This window comes from Heliangelus exortis, chromosome Z (genome assembly GCF_036169615.1).
Source record: "Heliangelus exortis chromosome Z, bHelExo1.hap1, whole genome shotgun sequence".
Classification (NCBI taxonomy): domain Eukaryota; kingdom Metazoa; phylum Chordata; class Aves; order Apodiformes; family Trochilidae; genus Heliangelus; species Heliangelus exortis.
In genome coordinates this window covers 18,431,493-18,454,675 of record NC_092454.1, presented here as the reverse complement: position 1 = coordinate 18,454,675, position 23,183 = coordinate 18,431,493, and the positions used below count along the sequence as shown (strand labels likewise).

Below are 23,183 nucleotides of genomic sequence, written 5' to 3'. Positions count from 1 at the left end.
GTATTGAGAACAACCCTGAGGACAAGGGCTTGGGGTTGTTGGTTGATGAAAAGATTATAATGAGTCAGAAATGTTCACTTCCATCCCAGAAAGCCAGATGAATCCTGGGCTATATCAAAAGAAGGGTGGCCAGCAAGTTGAGGGAGGTGATTACCTCCATCTACTCTGCTCCTGTAAGATCCCACTTGAAATACTGTGTCCAGTGCTGGAGCTCCCAACCCAGAAAGAGCATAGACCTGTGGGAGCAAGTCTAAGGGCCACAGAGATGACCAGAGGGCTGGAGCACCTCTCCTGTGAAGACAGACTGAGAGAGTTGGGGTTGTTCAGCCTGCAGAAGAGAATCTCAGGGGAGACATTATAGCAGTCTTCCAGTACCAAAGGGAACATTGAGGAAGGTTGGGGAGGGATGTTTTATAAGGGTGTGTAATGACAGGGCAATGGGTAGTGGAAGTCAAACTGGAAGAGGGTAGATTTAGGTTAAATGCCAGGGAGAAATTCTTTCCTTTGAGAGTAATGAGATACTGGCACTGGTTGCCCAGAGAAGTTGTAAATGCCTCCTCCCCAGAAGTGTTTAAGGACAGGTTGGATGGGGCTGAGAGAAACCTGGATTAGTGGGAGTTGTCACTACCCACTCAGGGGTGTTGGAACTAGATGGTCTTTGAAGTCCCTTCCAACCTAAACCATTCTGTGATCTTATCATTCTGTGAAATAAAAAAAAAAAATTGACTACCCTCCACCTTGAGTGCCTTTTTTTCTCTCATTCCCCAAGGTGTGTCTGCTTTTCTAGTGCTTTGGTCCCTCTCTCTGTGCTGCCCTCCTCCCAGGAGTGCTGCTTGCTGTGCACTTCGTGCATCCCAAACACTGTTCAGGGTCACCCCTTGCATTCACAGTCCTTCTGGAAATGCTTTGAATGGAGCTACATGGGCTATACAGAGGTTACCCTCCAGGCCTGGCAATAAAAGCCTGAAATCATGGCCCTGCCAGGGGTGGAGATGCCACCTCTGTGGGGTGACATAAACACAACCAGTAAGATTTGTGTGTGCTTGGGTTAAGAGATTGAGGACCCATGGAAGCATCCTGGCAGGGACCTGGAAAGTGGATCCTTCTGAAACCTGTTCCTCTCACTGCCAATCTGAAACCATGTCTGCAGAGAGAGTGGGTGCTGAGGGACCTGCTGGACTATGTGCATCTCCCAGGGCCCACCCATCACCTCTGCACATGCTGCACCCACATTGTTGGAGCACATGAAAGGCTTCCTGTTTTAGCAATACTGACAATGTCTCTTCACCTGAGCAAGTGAATACTTTTGTTGGCATTACTCAGACCAGCTCAGAGTGGAATAAGCTCTGCTGACAGTAGGTTCCTTTTCCAGAATAACTGCATACGCACTGAGGCAGTTTTTGGCAATTTTCTTCAGGCTCACAGCCAATGTTCACACATAATGCACTATCCCACTGGTGGCAATTTGTTGAAATCATAATGGCAAGGAACCCCATTTATGAGGGAAAGACCAAAGCGCCCTGCTCCCTTTTTGTTATTACTACTGAAAAAATGTCTCAACCTATGTAAACTTTCCTGGGATTGTACTTGTATTCAGCCACCTTCACTGTGAATGTGCTACTTGTACTGGCTTGAATCTGGGAAGTTAAAAGTGCAGTTGAAGAAAGAAGGTGGAACAAATGAAAAATGAACAAGCAACAGAACTGGACATTTTTAAGAATTATTGTGTTGGGTTTTTTTTCTTAAAAGCAGCAGTGAGGTGCTCTGGGAATATTGCAAGTTTGGATTCTGCTGAACATTTCAGTTGTAGCTTCTTGAATTTTATGTAAAATACAGAGAAAATATAAAAAAAAACCCAAAACATTCATCATTGTACCATGCCAGAATTCACTGTATGTGCAAATGAGCATTTTTTCCTCTGAAATGAATTTCTATAAATGAAATCTGTATCTATTTCTGTGACGACATTTTTTTAAACTAAGAACTATTTAAAGGCATCTATACCATTCTTCATTTTCCCCACAATGTTATTGGCAACATCCATGAATGGTTTGTGCTTATCATAACAATGGCTAGCTATTTACTTTTGAGAAAAAATAGGACAACAGATAAAGATTTTTCTGTTTCTCTTTTCATTTGTTTGTTTTGTGTAAAGAGGAAGAGTTTCATATATTGTACTCCGAGCCAAAATAATTGTAACATGACATTGGCACCAATATCTAAAAAATGTCTGAGAAAAACAAAGCTTAGGAAAAGCAAGAGTAAATATTTTGCAAGAGAAAAGATAATGTTTTTTTTTATTGTTTTATAAATGTGCTCTCTGTGGCAGACCTCATTGGCTAGGAGCTTAGCTCTCCAGTGGGATCAGCTCTCTGGTGTTTTTAAATTTAAGCATATAAGCAATATTATAAACTCTACCCGGCTGTACAACTTTAGAAGTGCTCAGAAATTTCCCTTCATGAGATTAGGGACATTTCAGAAGTGTGGGATACTGTAAAAACCTTTGGGAAAAATGGAGCAGGTGCCTGCACTCAAGCATTCCCACTTCTGTGTCAGTCACCTGGTTGCTGTGACTCACAACCAGGTCTAAATAAGTCAGGAGAGGACATCACCACAGCTGAAATATCTTCAGCTCCTGGACTCTAATGGACCTATGTTACTCTTTCTCATCTTAAACTGAAGCTTCTTTGGAAATGCTGTGTTTGTTTAGGCTGGTCTTTTCCAGGGTATGTGGTACTGGCACTGGAATTCTTAAGCAGAGTGGAGTGATTTTATGTTCCCTTTACCCCTTTCTGTGTTGGGTTTCAGCAGTGTCTCAGTGAGACCAGGCTGTCTCCAGGGCAACATTTGCCAGTAGTTTTGAGAGCCTTGCCCTGCAAGACTGACTCTGGGATGTACAGTTGCCTTTCAGGTCTGACTTCAGGCTGCGTTTACCTTCCAGTCAGTCAGATTTACACACTAAGGGAAACTGTTCTCTGTTTACAAACAAAACAACAGGTAAGAGGGCTGCACATTTCACTCATGATCATTTGCATACCTAAAATCCCATCTGTGTAACTAACCTCCCAAGTAGACAATAATTTTTCATTGCACATCTGAGATCTTATTTAGGAACCTAAGGCAGTGCACAGGCCAGCCTAAGGCTGACCTGCTGTTTACTCACTTCATCTAATACATTATCTCTACAGTTCCTCATAACTGTGGCTGAGAGTACAGAGCATTCATTTCAGAACCCAGTGATAATCTGCAGAGAAAATGGTCCATTTGCACAGCCTATGGCTTGCTGAGTACTTCTGCATGCTTGAGTTCATGGCTAAATCCCACTGAAATTATGAAAAAGGCCTAAAGTGCTAGCAATGGTGAAAAAATGCCAAGGCTTGAAGGGGCAGCACATGCAGTGCTAAGGGGTTCTGATCAGGCTATTCATAGCTGATATACACTGCAGAGACCAAGAAACTGGATTAATATTAACAGTACAGCCAGTTGATACCTGCTAGTCCCAGAGCTATGCAGGGCTACACAAAGCTATGGGTGGCCTGATCTAGTGACGGTGAGTCCTGCTTGGAGGGATGTTTTGGGCTCAAGCCCTCCAAGCATCCCATCCCACCACCACTTCCACAATGCTGTGTGTCAGGTGATGGAAGTGCTTGCTGCAGCTGAAGTGTCATTTGCTTTCCTGCTGAGCCTCTATGCTCCCACAGCCAGCCCAGTCACAACAATTGTACACACTCATCTGACCTACTCTGGGTGTCCTCTAGGGGGTGAGAGGAATTCAAAGAACTTCTTTTTCTCTATAGATTATACAGATCAGCAGTAGGAGTCCACACTGCTGTTACCTGGGTTAGGTCAGGTGAATATTATCCTGGGCTTTCACTGGGATAAATATTGCAGTATTTCTCTGGACCCTGTATTAAAATAGCATTTTAACATACGAGGAAAACACATCAAAGGAGTACATTACCTTGCAGCCGGTCAATAGCAGTTGAGGAGAGGAGATTATTTCAGTTGAAAGACAACGGTCATCAAGTCCAGCTACTGACCAGTTAAATACCTTGCAAAGCTAAAATGGAGTGGCAAGAAAACCAATGCCTTTTAGTATTATTTCCTCAGTGGAATGTTAGAAGTACATTACAAAACTGTCATTAGGCAAGAAGAATATAAAGAGAATAAAGAACAAAATAGTTAAAAAAATCCGCAGACAATATACAAGTGTACATCCTGGGTGAAATGAATCTTTTCCAGCAAGATACTGAACTGTGGAAACACGAGACCCTTGTGAGCTTTTACGAAAGTTTAGTTTTCCAGAACCAGGTATTTATGAAAATGGGATAGTGTTTGTGAAAGGGTGTTTTTATCTAATATTGAACACTGAACACCTATCAATCGTCTGGTATCTTGAACATTTGTCCTCTTAAGTGTAACAAATATGAAAACAATCAGTTAGTCAAACATAAAACCAACCAGAATTTCCACAAGCATCCCTACAGAGGTAAAGGCATCCTGATTTGGTACCATGATTTTGTAATAATCATAATTGACATCTTGGCTTTCTGAAGGCATTTAACAACAATACGAATAACTTTTTACTGTTGCATGAAAGAATAGTAATAAAAATTATCCAGAGAGACACTAAACCGATTGAAATCACTAACCAAGGTTTCAGAAGGATATAGCAAAGTACAAGCTGGTGTTCCTGTCTTGGTTGGAAAGGTTCCTGAGGTGGATATCAGAGAGCAAGAACTACAAAGGAACAAGAGCAACAAGATGCTAGAGGACTCAAAGAAACAATGGACACTTTCTCTTCCTTTGAGGAAGAGGACTGATCCCAAACACAAACCAAGAGGAATGAAGAGCCTGAAACATCTTGAATGAAATGCAATTCTGACTTCCTTCTATCTTGTTGGGTACTTAAATAGAAGATCCAGATCCCTATCTTAAACTCTTACCAAGGAAGAAAGAAGTGTGTTAAAACTCTGTGCTTCCAGCAGGCAAACAGATGTGGATATTACAAGGGAAATGGGCATTTTGTTAATTTCTAAAACATTTTAGCTGAATCCATCTTCACCAGGTCAGCTAGCTCTGGTAACAGGTGAAAGGATACAGCAGGTGGAAAAATGAAACATTTTGTCTAGTCCTCACGCTTGCTCAAGCATAACCAGGGTACAGTGCAAGAGTGCACAACTCAAAGCTGATATCCCAGCAGGTGCTGCTAAAAAGATAGGGTGTTGGAAAAAACATAAATGGAGACTCTAATCGAGAGGTCTGTGTGCTGGGAGAGAATCCACCACCCAAGGTCTTCAAGGTCTGCTAACAGAGAGTAGGAGGTGAGCTTGCTGGTGTGCTGGGGACTTGATCTTCACTTGAAATATAAAGAACTTGGCTGGGGGGAATGCACACTTATATGGCTTGAGGGATGAATGTATAAAAACAGATAGAAAGCTTTCTTATGTTCTGCTTAATAAAGCAACCGATTTTTTAAAAACTTTTTTTTATTATTTTATCTTCTTTTTCTCCAGATTTTTCCACAAAGAAGAAGATATTTTACTTATGTTGTGAAGTCTTAAGGTGATGCTGTTTGATGATTCAAATAATGAAACCAACAAATCGTTTTCAAGACCTGGAAGTCCAGAGGATGAAACTTCACAACTAGAACAATCTAATAACCAGAGGTTTATTAGAATTTTCTCATCAGAAAATGAGAAGATCTCACTTGGCTCATCTTACAGGTGAGGACACAGTCACAGAAATCCACTGGCACCAGGACAGTGCCTGGACATAGAGAAACTTCTACAGAATTTTTTGGATAACATGATCTTCTAGAAAGAGAATAATAGTGTATTTTAAGTACTCAAGTAAAATCTACATGTTATCCAGAAATTAAATACTTCAAAAGGAGAAGAGTATTAACAAACACTGAATGAAGCTATATAACATTGATTTTTATTTGTATCATATCACATATAACTTCTGTTGGGCTGTTCTTAGTAGTCCTTAATGCTAGCATCAGTAATGAAGGAAAACCAGTGTCACACACCAAAGCAGAACACTAAATACCAAACACAGTAACCCCGCAACCACAGATAGGATGTCAGCATCTTGGTTTGACCTGAGACTTTGCTCTAAGTCTCACAACACAGTTTCTAAGACATACGCTACTTAACAATACATGAAAAAAAAAATGAAACCCTGAGAATTTGGTAATGAGTCTGAACAGCTATTACGTTACTTGTGAGCTTACTTTTATGGTTTGTTTTAGCCAACAGATCTATCCCTTTGTGGTCTGCCTATTGTGGGTTCTCTAGGACATGCTGCCATTTTGCCTTTTACCATTCTATTTCCACAATGCCTTGGAAGAAAAAAAAATCTAATCTTCTTTCCCCAGAATCTAGTTTGACATTAAATTTATTGGTTGTTCTACTGCAACTCCTTATTACAAAAACAAGTTATTATACAAAGGCCACTAGCTAGGAGCATACCATACATCCACAGAGACAAATAGTCAAAGTAGGTTATATTTTATATGTATTTTATATATTTTTGTAGGATAACCAAAATCACTGCAAAAGATTTATGATCCATGTGTTATATGTGTTAGATAGCTACCCTGGTATTTCTGCTGGTGGATCCTGAAGCACTACTGAATAGGATTTACGTACTACCCTTTTTTGCAGAAAGACTATGGGCTTCATTTATTTACAAAGGAAGAAAATTGGCAAACCATCTTGAAGAAATATTTTTGGCTGCGTTTTCTAGGATTTTCTGAAAGGGCTCTGGATTTTGAAATTAATTCAGTATCTTGATGTGATCCATGTTTTCTCTCAAATGGAAATAGCCTGCTTATGCAAATACACACTCACAGATGCAAACTGTTCAAGGTTGTCTTCATAAACTTTTGAACCCTTTGTGCTTCCAGAAAAGAACATGGTCACAAAAGAATTTTTAAGAATTACTGGAAAAAATTATCAGAATAGAAGAGTATGTACTAATAAACAATAACCTGTCACTGGTGATCCAAACCTAACCCACAAGTTCACATCGAAAGTATTTGTGAGTGCTCCAATACGATACCCCAGGACTGTGATTAATGTCATGTGCCTGTTTATTTTTCCCCTGAGAACCTGAAAGAGTAAAAAAAAGATCACAACTAAACAAAAGCATATCAATAACAGGAAACTGTTGGTGAGAAATACCCCGATCTTCCTGTAAATTCACGTCACCACATTCCCCAGGGACAAAGGTGCGTGAACAGCATGGTAAATAATTATGATTTAATATGAGGCCTTGCAATGCTGTTTACAGTTTAACAACAAAAAGGAATTGTTTCTCAAGGCGCAAAATAAGCAAATAATAGAAACACATATCAATATAATCAGGAAATGATGATGTTATGTCTGGGTCAGCTGCTGAAAACAGATTGCAATCTATCAAAAGTATCAACCTGATATCTTGCTGCAGCCCACAGAGAAACATCAGTGATCGGATAGTCTTTCCCTGGTTTGCATAGCAGTCACCTCACTTTCATAATTTTGTGAAATTGCTGGGGTCTGGGGTCTTGCAGAAGACTCTCCACATCTATTTTCACTTTCTAATGCTCAGACAAATCAATACTTGTATATGCTGAAAGCATCTATAGGTATTTCTTGCATTTTGCATTACAAAACTGAAAATAAAACATTGAGGGAGGAGAGAATGGCAGGAATAGTAACAACTGGTCTCTTTCAGGAAGATTTTGTTGTTGAATCTACCCAGTAAATCAACAATAATGAAAAAAAAAAAAAAAAGAATCACAGCAGGACAGCAGCAGTGAATTTCAACAGACAGCAGTGAAGCTTCCTTGTTCCTGATTAGAAATCCTTATTAGTGTGAAATATGAAAACCGCATAGTTTTCAGAAATTTTCCCCTATGAGAATATTTTTAGGGATGCCAAGGCAAAACCAGCTATGTAAAAGATGAACAGAACAAAATATCTTTGAACAGGGGACTAACACTGATAGCAGAAGGCCTAAAGCATTTAAACATGCATTCAACCCTTGGCTAAGAAAAATAACTTCAGACGATTGTTGTCAGATTTTAAAGTTAAGCAGGGTCAGGTCAGGTCAAAGCTTGAATGAGAAAACATCAAGAATTTTCTTAGTGTTGCCTGAAATAGCACTGATGACTGGGGAGACTTTCCTCCATCTCTCAGGACTGAAATAAAGCATCAACACTCAAAGTCTGTCAAGTACTAGGGTGGCAAGCATTCCTTAAAGCTCCCAAGACTGAACTTTTCAAGAACTTTTTTGCCTTTAGCCATACTATTATCCTCAAAAATATTTTGGAACTTAGCACCCATGTGTCAACTCCTGCTGAATGAATCAGCATGTGCACTACCTTTGTCTATAGGAAGTACAGGGAGTAAGCAACAAGCTTTGCACAGTCTCCTGGAATTAAAGCATAGCTTTATCATACCCACGGCAAACTGAAGCTACTGCTAATTTGGCTGTGTTTGCCTACCATCTCAAGCAGACAATTTCTACACTTTTGTCAGGATAATGCCAATCATCTTAACAGATGCTTGTGCTTTTATCTGTGCTCTGCATCACATTCCTTGAAAAGAAGGCTGCCAGAAACAAACAGGTTTTCTGAAAGTACATAAGGGAACAATGGACAATAGGAGCTGTTCTATACCACTGGGTATAAATAACAACAAAACCCAATTCACATGGAACAAAAAACAACATTTATCAAGATGCAAGTCAGTGGCTGGCAGGTTGCAGCTGACATTTGGGAGCTGACAAAGCACTAGAGCAGGCTGCAGTATTCAGTTTGTTAAAAAAAGGCACTGCTGGGGCTGGCTGGAGCTATTGGTACAATTCATGTTGATTCTGTAGACAGATTCAGAGGTGAGAAAAGGAGAAAATGCATTTCTTTTTACAAAATTCGAGATGTGTAATTAAAAAAAATTCCAAATAAACAATTTCAAATAATCTTTAGAAATGACATTCCCGGACTGTCGATTGGTATTCCAGTTTTCCAAATACTGGATTAGGAAAAGGATATCAGTTTAAAGGCATTATAGCTGATTGGCAGGTGAAGTGTCTTTTCCCTCTAAGGCAAGAAGGATGCTTAGAAAGTACATAAGGAACAAGAGAAAACAACTCTGTCCTCTCCATACCTAAAATACTTTTATCTCCTCTCTCCCCAGCTGCCTTCCTGTGTGCTTTCAGACTTTTTCATCCCCTGGTCTGGTTGGAGGGCCTGGCTGGATAAGAGAAGAGAGGAAGGAACATACTTGCCTGATCTGGTAGTGTCAGCAACAGAGCTGCATTTTTTGCTTATGAGCTCCTCCAATTGACTATTTGTTGTGGTTAAAAGCCAAAGCTAAAAGACATACTTAGACGCACTTAAAATCAAGGTCATCTAAATGAGATTAGAAAAGTTTCAAGACTCTTCTCCCTGCTGCCACTGACAAAGAAATCAGTGCTGTTGTTACAAAGTGTGCAAACTCATCTGCTTGCTACTAGAAGTGCTTCAACATCCTCATGCCTATAAACAGGCAAATTCTGTTTCACTGTATGAGTTCTCCAGTACTGTTAAAAATGAAATAAATGCTTTAGGGAAGTAATAAATGTTTCATTTCACCACATTTTTAACATGTGTTTTTCCAAGGTAGATCCAAAATATTTTCTTTTGATTTTTTTTGGTTTATCCCCTTAATTGAAAACCCAACTAATTCACACTGTTTTACAAGCAGTATCTGCCTTGCATTACTCCTAAGAGCTACTTAAAACACCTAGTGAGCTTTATCTAGATACAAAAGAAGTCCTGAGAATTAGAAAATGACTGTATATATTTTCCAATTTACACTTGGAGAAGAGGGAGAGTATGAGAATATGAGAAGACGAAATGAGTCATGATAAAAATGAGGACTAAATCACATTCACACTGGAAAGCTCGCTGTATAAAATGCTTTTAGATTTTGATTTTTTTATAAGAGCAGAAGGTAATGTTTCTTGGAATTTACCAAAATATTTGCAGACAAGTAAACATACCATCTTGCTGTGTAGCCATCTCAACAAGTGCAGGTTTGTAAAAATTACTTATAAAAATTCGTATGTGCATTTCGTTATCTTTTTCACATTACTTTTTGTTGCTTATAAGATTAATGAGATGAAGAGAAAGTGAGGAGCTTTCTTTTTTTTTTTGTGAAAGCTCTACAGTGTGATATAGCAGTACTAGGAAAAAAAAAAGAAAAAAAAAAAGTGCCCAGTATGCTATGTTATTCAATTAGCTCAATATGCTCAATATTATATTCAGCATGTTATTCAATTGGAATACTCCTTTCTCACAATGGTTACCAGCAGCAAGACACACTCCGATGCTCAGAGGCATTTTCTATCTCAGCTGGACTTGGGGTCTGTTTAGTCTGATATAAGTGTTTACAAATTCTCCATGGAGCCACACATTACTGTAGCATTCATATTCCAGTGATTAATTAACAGAAATTTAATCTTTAAGTCTCAATGGTTCCCAAACCATCTCCTTTTACAGTTCCAAAGTTTTCTTTACCTAATATTGCTGTGGTGTCTGTCATAGTGGTGCTGGCATGTGCCTATCCCCACTAGTCGGGGTGTGAGGGATTCCACAGTCAGTCTGTGATTTCACAAATGGAAACCAGGGATGTTGTGGTTTCTTTGGCAAACTTTCACCTTTTACTGCAGATCTTTCCTCTGAAAATTAAAATAATGAGGGAAGTTTTAAACAATGGAAATAATATAATTGCTTAGTCTGAGCACCCAAAACAGCAGTAAGTGGGGAGTATTAAGTTTCAAGGCAAACACAAGTTGTTAAGGTTAGGATGTGCTGAATTTCTAACACAATTCTCTAGGCAGGTGAGCAGGCTGCCTGGTTTTTGAAAACAAATGGCCACTCTGCAATTTGTCTCAGAACTGGATGGATGGACTCAGGATGGACTGGATGGATGGACTCAGGACATGCTGGATGCTCAGCACTTTTTGAGGAAAGGACTGGAAGCTCAAAGGAAATCTTTCCTTCTGGGGGCCAGGAGAACAGAGAGCTCAGTCATGCACACCCTGCATGGTGATCACAGGAAAATAACAGAATGATCAAATTTCTCCCTCAGTTATTACTTTTCTCTGGAGGACTGCTACACAGATGGGGGAATTTCCTGTAAAGAAGATTACATATGATGGAAAGTAATGCTCTCAGTGGGTCTGTTTCTGAAGTGATGCTGCATTCAGAGAATTCTGAGCAGTTTTAAAATAGAACTCCAAGGCTACCCAGACATCAAAATCCATTTGCTTGTCAGATGGAGGATTAAAACTAATTCTGTGAGAAAAGCCAATTGTTGAGGGCATCTTCATATTTGATATGTTCTGATGATCATAGCAGCAGGTACTTGTGTAGTCAGAGACCTGAATTGCTAAGATCCATAGAGAGCCACTCTCTTATGTGTAATTATTTTCACTGAAATACATGGCTGAAAGCTGCAGCCTACTTAAAAAACAAAACTCAAACCAAGCCAAACCAAAACAAACAAACAAACAAACAAACAAACAAAAAAAAAAAAAAAAAGGAAAGCCTTTACACTGTATTTAAGAGAGCAATAAATAATAAATTACTATCTGCAACATAACACTATTCAGCTATCAGATGACCAATGTTTTTTTGCATGCTAAACCTGTATTAGTATGAAGGAAGGCAATCAATTGCTTTATTTCAAAACTCTACACTGTTTAAGAACTACAAAAAAATCTCACTTGATATATCAAGTGATTTGTTTTATGAGCATCAAATTTGTAACCCTTAAGCAGAGCCAGGATTGGGCTGGAAAAAAATAAAGACCCATAAAGCACACACCATCAGATGGGTCTGGAGCTGCTTTCAATGTTAGTGGTTTTCAAACATTGGAGTTTAACTGGATGTGGTGATGCCATACCAGAAGGATGGAGTCAGGCTCTCTGCCTGCAGACTGTTCCTCAGCAGACACCCACACAAGCAGTTAGGCCTGAGATCTTGTCAGAGGAATGATATTAGATTTGGCTGGCATCTGCCAATGTCAAAAAGAAAATTGGATCAATACTGGAAAAGCAAAGCTTCATAAAATTTTAAGGTGTTTTGGCCAATGTCTACCTCAAAGGGTTCTCACTGGCATCACAAGAACAACCCTATTCAGAGAAGCAAGAATGTATCCAGAAAATGGCATAGATCAGTGTGCTGTGGATAGAGAGCCGAGCGGAGTTCAATGGTGATGCATGTCTCTTTTCCTCATAAGCAGGGTAAAAAGAGTAAGGAGGCCAAAAGAAACTAGACATGCTGTGCTTGAAAGCTAAACTGTTTGACGCAGCATGACCAGAGTATTGTTATCTGCACAGAATACAAACCTAGAGCCTTGAAAAATAACTCTTCATTACAAGCATAAAAACCAGGAGAGAAATAATCCCATTCCAACTTTTGAAGGGGAACTAGACTACAACTGGAAGCTTGGACATCTACCTCTGAAATAATTATATGCCATCTGTTTTATCCCAGCTGTAGAGGAAAAGCTGACAGACTCTACAAATAAACTGTCAGTGACACCTCTTCCCTAATTTATTATGATACTTACTCTTCTTTCTGGTATCTATATCATGGCCAGATGTACAGAGATAGATGCCTACAGACTGCATGGCAGAAAGCCAGGTAGGTAAGAAGAAAGAAGAAACTCCTTCCCTTTTCTTTCCCTTCTGGTCTTTTTTCGTTTACACATTTTTTTCTCCTTTTCCTTGTGTATCAGTATTCCTTTATCCCTATTCTTTATTCAGCCTTCACAGTTCTTTTTAGGCCTTCCTGGTTCCTGGTGGATTCCTGGACCACAAGCATCCAGGTTCCCTCTGATTTGAAGGGGGACTCTGCTTGCTCTTGAGTCCACTGATGCTGCTGTGAAGAAGTTCTACTTTGGAACTGCACTGAAGAGTGGACTTATCTTTAAAGCAGCCTGGGGCAGCCTGGATATAGTTTGGGAAGCAATTCTGGCACTCCACATACCTGGGCCTATTTCTGCTCTCAGTGCTAACTCAGATTTACTTGTAGTACGCAACACTTTAGTGAGGGTGAGTCTCCAGGCCTAGCTGCTGTTTTCAACCACATCAATAGACATCCCTGCCTGGGAGGACTGTACCTAGAGTCACTGCATGTTCAGAGACCCAATCTCAAACACGGGCACAAGTTTTACTAGTGCTGATAGTGCCACTGGCACTTGGGGGACAAATGGTAAAGCCTCAGATGAGTGCTGTCATTCTTACGCTGCTGAAGAGAAAAACAACTCCAGTCTCAGCAGACCCCCGAAGTTCTGCTGAAGAACAACAACACTGCATAGGCCTGAGATGACTGAAAAAAGCTGGAAGGAGAAACAAACTTTCACAGTGGTCAGGGCCTGAACTCCTATTTCCTTCATTACAAGCAGTATTGCAGGAACACGAGTCGTCAAGGGAGAAGATTGACACCTCTCAGATGATATTACCACCTGTAGCTTTTGCACCAAGTTCTTGCAGCTCATTAACAGCAATGAAACAAGCTTTTCCATCAGTGACTAGCATTAAAAAAAAGACACAAAGGATACACTGTTATCAGGCAGTTGGGAGAAAAACTCGGAGAAACTGTGTTACTGATACTGGAGCAGCAACCTAAATGGGTGTCTGAAGAGCCCTGCAATGAGATGTGGGACCATGTGCGCTGCCAGCGGGTGGGCAAAAGTTGGGTTTATGGACTGCTGGAGTGGAGTAATAGTCCAGTACCTCCCTGAGAGTATTTACTGTAATATCAATGGCACTCCATAAAACAGAGAAGGTACCAGTGACACCATTTACAGATGGGGAATTCTGCATCTTGTTGGTTGCAGAGCAAGTCTTTCTCCCAGCTCCCATAAGGCCACCCTATGGGAAACCACTGAAACATTCCTTAGTAGTAACAGGGCAGAGTGAACCCTCTCCAGCTCAGTTGGTCTGGACAGCAGAGTGGGACACAATAGCTAGGCAGCTTTCAAAATGTCATCTCAGAGCTGAAATACACACAGCAGAATGAAGTGTTCACACTGGCTTTATTAAGGCACTGAGGGGTCTGCCGAGCAGGATGTGTCAAACATGCCTGAACTGCTAAGAGGCAGCTTTTCAATCTGACGCCACATTTGTGAGAAAATCAGTGGAGTAAAATTTAAAGCAATCTTAATCCTTTTAGGATGAGGAACTGTCCTGACTTGGGAAACATCGGCAAACCTGGCTGGATGACAAGTTAGCCACAGAGCAACATAAAATGAACCTATTTAAGGACCTGTCGCCCCCAAATATTATACCTTGCAAAATTTGTAGCCAGTAGGAATCAGTTTTTACCAGTGACGAAGTCACCTGAGACCTGCTATACTTCTACATGTACTAGACTACATGTACTTTCCAGCTTAATGCAAATGGCTTTACTATGCAAATGGTGTTAATAAACCCTTAGATTAGTGCTATTACTTGCCTTCCCACTCAAGGCACATCACTGGGTTTATAGACTCTTCTTTCATCAAGGACACAAGATCTGATGTTCTTTGTATCTTCCCTTCATGCAAAATCCCTCCTGTACTTTGCCCAGTCCTCTCACCCAAAGCAGTGCTCCCCCAAGCCAAAAGGCCACTCTTAAAATCCAGTTCTTCCAAACTCTGTGACAAAAGCTACACGATATATAAAATATTAACCATGGTAGAATAATATCTCCAAAATATTCCAAACCTAGAGGCAGTTCCACATAATGTCCACCTGCAACCCAGCTCACTACATCTCACTTCCATCCACCATTTTACTCTTTCCTCACTATTCATTAGACCCATTTTGTATTTCACTGGGCTGGTTCCACTTTGGTCCACTTCACTTTGGTTCCAAACTGCCTATTCAGTGTGAAGTGCAGCACTTCTGTTACCCTTGGCAAACAAATGATAGTGATGAAGTGATAGACGAGAACTGGCAAGAAGTCCTCAAGAAAATGCATGAAAATAAATAATGTCCAAATTCTAAGGAATGAAGAGCCACAAGTGACCATAATATACTGTATACTAAAGTACAGTACAGAGTGGCTTCAGGTTGCCACAAGAGGTGTGGTAAATCCTAATGTAGCACAAAGCCTACACTAATCCCAGTCTGTGTGGGAAAGCATAGGTGCTATTCCACCAGTTTCTGTCTGACTGAGTTATTGCCGAGAGGTCACTGCCAGTTAGTGTAAAGAGAGAGAACTAGGGCATCTGGGGAGCAGCACAATGATGGGCATCCTGTGTGCCGGCTGCTGTAGCTGTTGTCTCCTCTACCACATTTGAGGTAAATGGGTCTCCCTTAGATTTGACAAGCTGATCCACGGACTGAGGCAGAGACAGACCTTCTGAGGAAAAAAGGGGAAGGAAGTAGACAGGGCCTTTCTTTGACCAGGTCTCACCAGCTGCCTCTTATTCTGGCCACTTGTGTTACTTAAAGATGGTTTTAAACTGGAAAGGGGGCAAGAGAAGGGTGAGAAGAATAGTGAGGGTGTTGTGAACCTAATTTGTGTGAAAAGGCTAGACAGACAAGCTGTTAGACTCTCTCAGCCAGGGGTGAGGGGAAAGAGGGTGCAGTCCACAAATATGCTGAGGAAAAAGCTCAGCAGCAAAGGTTTAGTAGCTGTTTAGACTAAAAAGCAATGTTGGCTCATGTAAGCTACCAGCTGCCCATAAAGAACATCAGCTGAAAATCAGAAGTTTCCAAAACATAAGATTTATCACACTCAGGGCAGTTTTATAAAAGGGGAATCATGTACAGGACAGGGATGAGACCAAGCCAACTTTTGTTTTTGTGACAGAGTTCAATAAACGAATAACAGTGATTATTATGAGGTAATATCTGCAGTAGCTGTGAGGGGGCTTCTAATGATTCAGGTCATCCCTTCCATCCTACATGAATACGTGCCCACAGACATTATTCTGTACTCATAGCCAACTGATAAAAGAGAAGCTCCAATTATTTCTAATGCAAATTCTTTAATAAGAGACAGTCAAAATCACAAAGGCTGTGAAAATGGCTAGTGTGAGTCAGAGATAATATAACAAACACAGCAGCACCTGTGTAAGATTGATGCAAGACAGAAACCCTGTGAAAATACTACAGCTGCAGTTTGATAAGCAATCTCAAAAGCAAAGCCCTACAAAATGTATTTGAAAATGCATCTTTTAATATTGGCAGCCAGAATAATACAGCCACATGAGTACGAGTGCAGGGGTTTAAAAACATCACTCACTCCTAATGATGTTAAAGGCAGCACATGAGAAAAGCACCAGATCCTCAACCAGAATAATAACAGTGACTCTAAGAATAATTCTCATTAATCCAAGATTAACTTGGTGAGAGAAAGATATATTACCATTATTGGAAGAATCTGAACTGTTTGCACAGGCATATGAAGAAAAACAGATCAGTGTGGATCGATAGAAAAGATTTTCCTGGACAGTAAGGTTCTAACCAAAGGGGACTGAGTTACAAGCAACAATCATGAAGCTACTGATCAGCAGGAGAGGCATAAAAAGCCCGCTGAAGCAAAAAAGGATTAGTAAAATTGCATAAAGCTGTTAAGCTTAGGGCATTAGAAAAACAAAACAGTATGAATGAAGATTTTATTTCTATTTACTCTATTTTTATTCAGCGTTCTGATATACATTGCTTGTGAATATGTTGCTGCAGTATCTGATCCCTGGATAGTCTCTAAATCAGCCATGTCATGGAATGAGATGTTGTTTTTCACTAAAACCTAAGATCTTAAATTCTGCAAATATCTTGAGGGAGACCATGAGCCTTTGTGCCAGAAGTGAAGCCTTCTGGGAGCTGCTTTTCTCTTTCAGTATACTGAAACCACAAGCATGAAGCATTTTCTTTCTAACCATCCCTTTGAGTTCTTCTGTCTCTTTTGACCTGTACAAAAGATTGATTCTAGTCCCCTCCTTTTGCCAAGATAACCTGCATAGTTTTGCTGTAATTGTGTTTCTGTACTTTCTTTGCTGGACTTCTGTCTGAATGGCTGCTGTTTTGCTCTGGCGGATATCGATGAAGATGTAGTTCAAGATTCCCAGTTCTGATGGATTATCTTTGAGGACTTGTACATTTTAAGTAGGTTGCCTTAAAGGAAATATCCTGAGAGAATCAAGAGCTGATTACTCTGTAGTATCTTGAAAGGGATGAAGTTTATATGGTGAATACCTGAAACAGGCTAAGAGGTCTTGGTTTGAGGCATGGACCATCATGGCAATAAATGCAAACATTTAAATCCCTAGTGAATGTGAATGTCACCTCCTCCTCCATTCAGAGAAGAAAGCCTTGCCTTGCTTTAAGCTTGTGCATTATTATCCCACAGTCCCAGCTCTATTCCCACTCCCAGTGGTACTGGATAAGCTATCATGCTGAGCTATGGAAGACTTCCAGTCCTGGAATTTTTCTTTCAAACACCTACAATTTTCAAAATCCTGAAAGTGAATTAGGAACATGCACAGACCAACATCCCACAGTAGCAGGTGTTTGCACCCATGCACACTTGGAAAACCTATTTTTATTGCAAATGTATATCCTGAACTTTAAGATGCTGAGCATTGACAACTCCCATTGGCTACAGTAAAAATTCAGTTGTCTGCCTTGAAAACTTGGGACTGCATGGTCTAATTTTAAGTTTTTAGTGGGGGATCACAAGAAGAGCACAGATTTTTTCAGAAAATGGTCTTTATAATTTAAGTTACAAGGTTAATAATGTGAAATATTCTTTTACTCCATTTTGAATGCTGACTTTAATATAAACTCTTTACTGGAAAAATAACATCTTTATTAACGTTGTCCTTTTTAAAATTTACTTGGCTTGCTTAATGAATCATTGGAAAAAATGGAATTTAGAACTTGAATACTGTTTGATCCCCTCTGAATTTAATAGTTCTTTCATTCTCCAGAAGCTTTATTTCAACAACATTTTTGCTTATGAAGCACTGTTTACTGAAAAAACTGTAATAGGAAAAATATTATCTTACAGCCTCAGGACTCCCTCTAGTGTCATTACCACCAGGCTCTTCAGGCATCTGCATGGACCACTGCAGGTTTGTGTTTGCTTTCCAAGAAAACTACAGAAAATACATACATAACTTCTTATTTGTATGTGAGAAGCTTAACATTTGTATGTTAAGAAGCTTAGTCCATAACACTTTCCACTATATCAGGAAATACAAGTTGAATATTCTTCATCTGATGCAGTGTTACATTAAAATTAAGATGTCATATTAAAATGTTATTGTAATGCAATAAATGTTTGGTTACTACAGCTTTATCTAAAGACTATTAATTTCAGCTATTTAGCTGGAGATCACAGGACCTTTCTTGACTGCTTGCAGCCAGCTTTCAGTCTTTCCCACCAGAATTACTCAGGCATGTCTTCTGAGTGTATGTTACTTATTCACAGCAGTAATTTCCACATAATTTAATCAAGATAAAAGAAATCTGATAGAAGTTGTTTCAAAGCATGTGGAAGGGGTTATGTTTTTAATTTTTTTTTTTTTTTTTTTTTTTTTTTTTTTTTTTTTTAGGTTGAAAGCCTATGGGAACCCTAAAGAAGTTTGGATATGGTACCACACAAAGAGTACTGTTGGCTGAGAATTGAATAGAAACTGATCTCTAAAGTTTCTGGTACCATGTGAAACTTTCTTCCCAGTGAAACCTTTCTTCAACAAAATCCAATAAGAAGCAGCTGATGGGTATTGTATTATAGTAGTCAGTAGCATCATGCATTCTTCTTGAACTAATAGACTGTCAGATGCTGTCAGATGCAAACAAGTAGATCTCCACCATGAACAGGGAAGAATTGGACAAACAGCTGAAAGATTTTTTGCATTTTCACAAAACTACTCACCTATGAGGTTGACTACTGAATTTGCAGCTGGCATAGGAGAAGCACATTTTATATACTGGATTTCTGCCTGTCTGACTGCATGGCCAAGATAGTATCTTAGGAAACAAACTTTGTAGTGCTCTCAAGACATAAGAAATTCCTGAGTAACTAAAAGCCAGAGATGGAAAAAAAACCCTAAAGCAAATCATCTCCCCCCAGGAATTGCAGAAACAAAGAAAAATTCAGATTTACATTTCTTAGGAATCCTAAATCCTGCTGAAAGCAAGTGGGACTCAGAGCTGGAAACTCCTGTATGTCTGAAATAAACGTGGCTTAAAGCTACAGGCCACTTACACCTTTCAAGATGTGGCCTTCCACTTTGCAGAAATCTCTTAATGTTTGTTTTAAATAACTGTTTTTAAATTTTTGTTTTAAAATTTCTCTGTGGATCACAACATCACAGAATAGTTGAGGTGAGAAAGCAGCTCTGAAGATTGTTCAGTCTAAGCCCTCTTCTCAAAGTAGGGCCAATTACAGCAGGTTGCTTAAAGCTGTGCCCTATCAGCTTCTGGATATCAACAAGGATGGAGACACCACAGCCTGTCTGGCCATCCTGTTCTCATTCTTGACACCCCCTCGCCCCCCCCTCCCCACCCCCAGTGGAGGAAGATTTTTGTGTTTAAACAAAATTTCCTGTATTTCATTTTGTGCTTATTGTATTTTCACTGGGTACCTCTAAGACATCCTGCACCCCCTTCTTCACATTATCCTATCACCTGTTCGAAGTTACGGATGAGATCCCCCTGAACCTTCTTTTCTCCAGGCTGAACAGTCCTAGCTCTGTTAGTGCATTCTGCTGTGTCAGAGTGGATTCCCTTTCTTTGGATCAGTGTGATATCTCCGATTGCGCCATGTTTTGTTTTCCCATTATCTGAACTCAGACCTCCAGCTGGCGACCATGTCCAGCACAGAAGTGCCCCAGTTTGCACAGCATCATGCAAATGGCCTCATCAGCCCTGCATGTGATACCAGGGCTCTCTCACTCCTGTCCCACTATCTCTGCATTTAGCCCCAAAACACCTCATACGTTCAGGATATTCCCATTGATCTACCTCCCACCTCTCATCCAGCCTTCTACTCTCTTTTTTTCCTAATGTAATTTCGAATGTTACTTTCCAAGGCCTACAGTGCAAGTGATGCTGCCCCTTTTAAGGTATATCCAAGGACCGTCACGGCAAACTTCTATGCACAGGGTTATGGAAGCCTACTACTCCTTGGTGGGGATATGTGAAGCCAGACCTGTGCAATATATGAGCGGTGCAAAAGCAACATTTTCCCCCAGGCTTTCCTGCTGCAGTGCAGCGTTTTGCTGCCACACACCTGGAAATATGATTTTCCAGTCTCAGTCATATTATTGATCATTAATTTCACATTAAATAATTTTTTTGCCTTTCTCATTCACAATTTAGACAAACACTCCTTTACAATCCCTTCTCCAGATTTTCACAAACTTTGAGTGCCAGTCTGAAGATTATGCAGTCTATTAGGTGTCTGCCTTTGGTATGTTTAATAAAGCTGCTAAGTAATATCTGGGTGAAGATCACTCCCTGTTATTTTTCTCTGGGTGGGCCCAGTCCCACTGTGTACATTATTCTAAAACTGTAAAGACAGCAAAGCCTGCCAAAAATTGCTCAGGAAAATGTAGACTAAATGATGACTGCAGGCCTCAAAGGAAGAGAAGAACCAGACGGCTGACCCAGAAAAGAGACTCATGCCATCACCATGTTTCTTCTTTCTGCAGCTTGGGAATATTACCTTGGTTACTTTGCTTGCTTAGTGTCAGATTTCAGGTCACAAATTCCAGTCCTATGTGTGAGAGGGTAGCAAGTTAAAAAAAATAACAGACCTGTTGAGACACATTGCAATGCACGAAGCCAGCTGATAACATCAGAGAAAATTTTATGACTGTAAGGCCATTCCTGGCACAGATTATATATGTATCTAAAGACATGTCTGCATACTTGTCTTAAGTATGGTAAGTGGCTTATACATGAGTGGTTCAAGTGCGCTCTTTAAAATATTTTCTAAACTGAAACCTTGTACTTTCAAGGACAGGGACACCAATGCTAGGCTGGGGAATGCAGAACTTTGTCTCATCTGCACCGTGTTGGTTATAATGATCTCAGCTTCTGCTCCTTATGTTTTGTCTGCCTGTTCATGTTTATTCCATGGAGAAATATGATGTATGATTCCATGAGGAAAGTATTCCTTTATGCACAGTATGCATATTGTGAGGAACAGGGCTGCTCCAGACAGGAGGAGAAAAGACTGAGGGAATTTTGGGCCCGTCCGTCTGACAGGCAAGATACAGGGGGGGAAGCTATGAACGACACCAGGGCACCTCCCGTCTGACACAGACAGAACGAGAGCCGTGAGAGGAACCAAAAGCGTCCCCGAGAAAGCTGGCCCGGGGCCCCTCTAGAGCCTCCGTCCCCAGAGGTTTCGAAGACTCGGGCAATAACTCCCGAGCAGCCCGGCCCGGCCGCACTCTGGCTCAAGGTTACCGTGACCATTGTGTAGGCGGCCTGGTGTCGGTCCGGACCGAGCGCTGTCCCGGCGGTACCGGCCACGGAGCAGGAAGCCCCAGGGGAGGGCTGGGCGGCTGCCTCTCCCCGGACACACAGCTCGGGATGGCGGGGATGTGCGCTGCCCCGTACCGTTTCCCACGCCGATGTTTCTGGGGCTGGGGGCGGGACGCGGCAGCATCTGCGTTGCGAGGAGGAAGCAAGGAAGAGACTGCCCCGGGGAAGCAAGGAAGAGGCTGCTCGATGCCCCGCCGGAGCAGCCGGCGCGGTCGGGGCGGTGACACTCTCCCGCCGCTCCCAGGGCCGCCCGCCCCGCCTCTCCTCGGCCCGGCCCGGTCCTGCCGCTTGCGGTTGTGCTGGTGCCCGGTTGGTCCCTCGGCTCCGGCCCCGGTGCGGCAGTGGCGTGGGGTTCGAGCCCGCCGCTCCGCTGGTGCTGGCGCCAGTGCTGGCCGCCGGCCTGCCGGCTGTCGGAGGTAGGGCTGCCCGCGGGGCGCCGCCATGGCGGGAGCCGTGGCTTACCTGGGGGCCGGGCGGCCGGGAAGCACCTGTGTCGGGCTGCGGAACGGGCTGCCCGGCACGGGCTGAGCCGCAGCCCTCGACGCGGTGAGGGCCGGGGCAGGGCGCTCCCCTGAGCGCTGAAGCGGGCTGTTCGCCGGCGGGCGAAAGACAGCACCCGGCAGAAGGGTGCCCCGCTGTCCCGGCCCGGCGGAGAGCGGCGTGACGGGGCCGCCGTGCGCCCAGGCCCCAGCGCTGAGTCCTGGCAGGAGCCGCAGCCCCCGGCTCTGTGTCAGGAGCCTCCGGGCTGCTCGGCGGGGTGGAGGGGCTGGTTCTGTACCGCTGGTCCGGCGCCATGGAATGCGGCCTTACGGGTGGCCGGGGCAGCAGGCATCTCCGTCAAGTCGAAGGTGTCTCCTCCCTGAACGGGAAGGGCGAGGCTGTAGGCTCGGATTTGGACCTGTGCTGATGCGTCCTTCCCCTATGACAGTGCAGTGAAGGAGCTGAGGCTTGGCATAGCTAGACTTTCTAATTAAAAAACAGCAGAAAAACCCAAGACACGTGAATGAAATGCCACCACCCGCACCCCCCTTTTTGTTTATTTTTTTATTTCTACAATAACAGCTGTGATATGTCACTAAGAAAATACTAATCCACGTGCAAGAATATTCCCTGTGACTTCCTCCTCTGTTTCCATGTGTGTGTGAACTACCGGTGCTGAGATGAAGGTATCAGCCAGCAACTGCAGGTATCACTTTTATTGGCTTCTGGATTAATTTGTCTTATGCATGGCTTTTCAGACATGCCAGAAGCCTGTAGCTCTCACTGCGGGTGACACATTTTAAGGGGCAGGTCTGAGGCAGTCACCAGAACCACTGGGATAGCAAAAAAGTTCATACAGAAGTTCATACATTTTGTGATACATCTTCAAGTAAATTATAATAAGAGCATCAAGGACATGTAATCACCTTTATTAACTACCTTTTAAAAAGAATAGACCAGCAGGCTTTTCCAAAGGTCTGCTTTTTCATACTTGCAAGCCCATGTGACAGAAATCAATTGCCTTAAGTCCTATTCTTTAGAAATGTCGAGTGTATTGTAGGTTTCTGTGATTGTATGAAGGCTGTTTTCACCAGGTGAGAAAATTATTTAGAAATTAACTCCTAGTATTTAATTGCAACAAAAGGGTTTTGTGTTTGGAGCACTGTGTC

The 23,183-nt window shown here is 41.7% G+C and overlaps 1 pseudogene; it reads left to right on the top strand.

The window, feature by feature from the left end:
• Positions 1 to 22,327: 22,327 nt before the first annotated feature.
• Positions 22,328 to 23,183, top strand: part of LOC139789724 (chondroitin sulfate proteoglycan 4-like) — a 28,951-nt pseudogene continuing 28,095 nt past the window's right edge.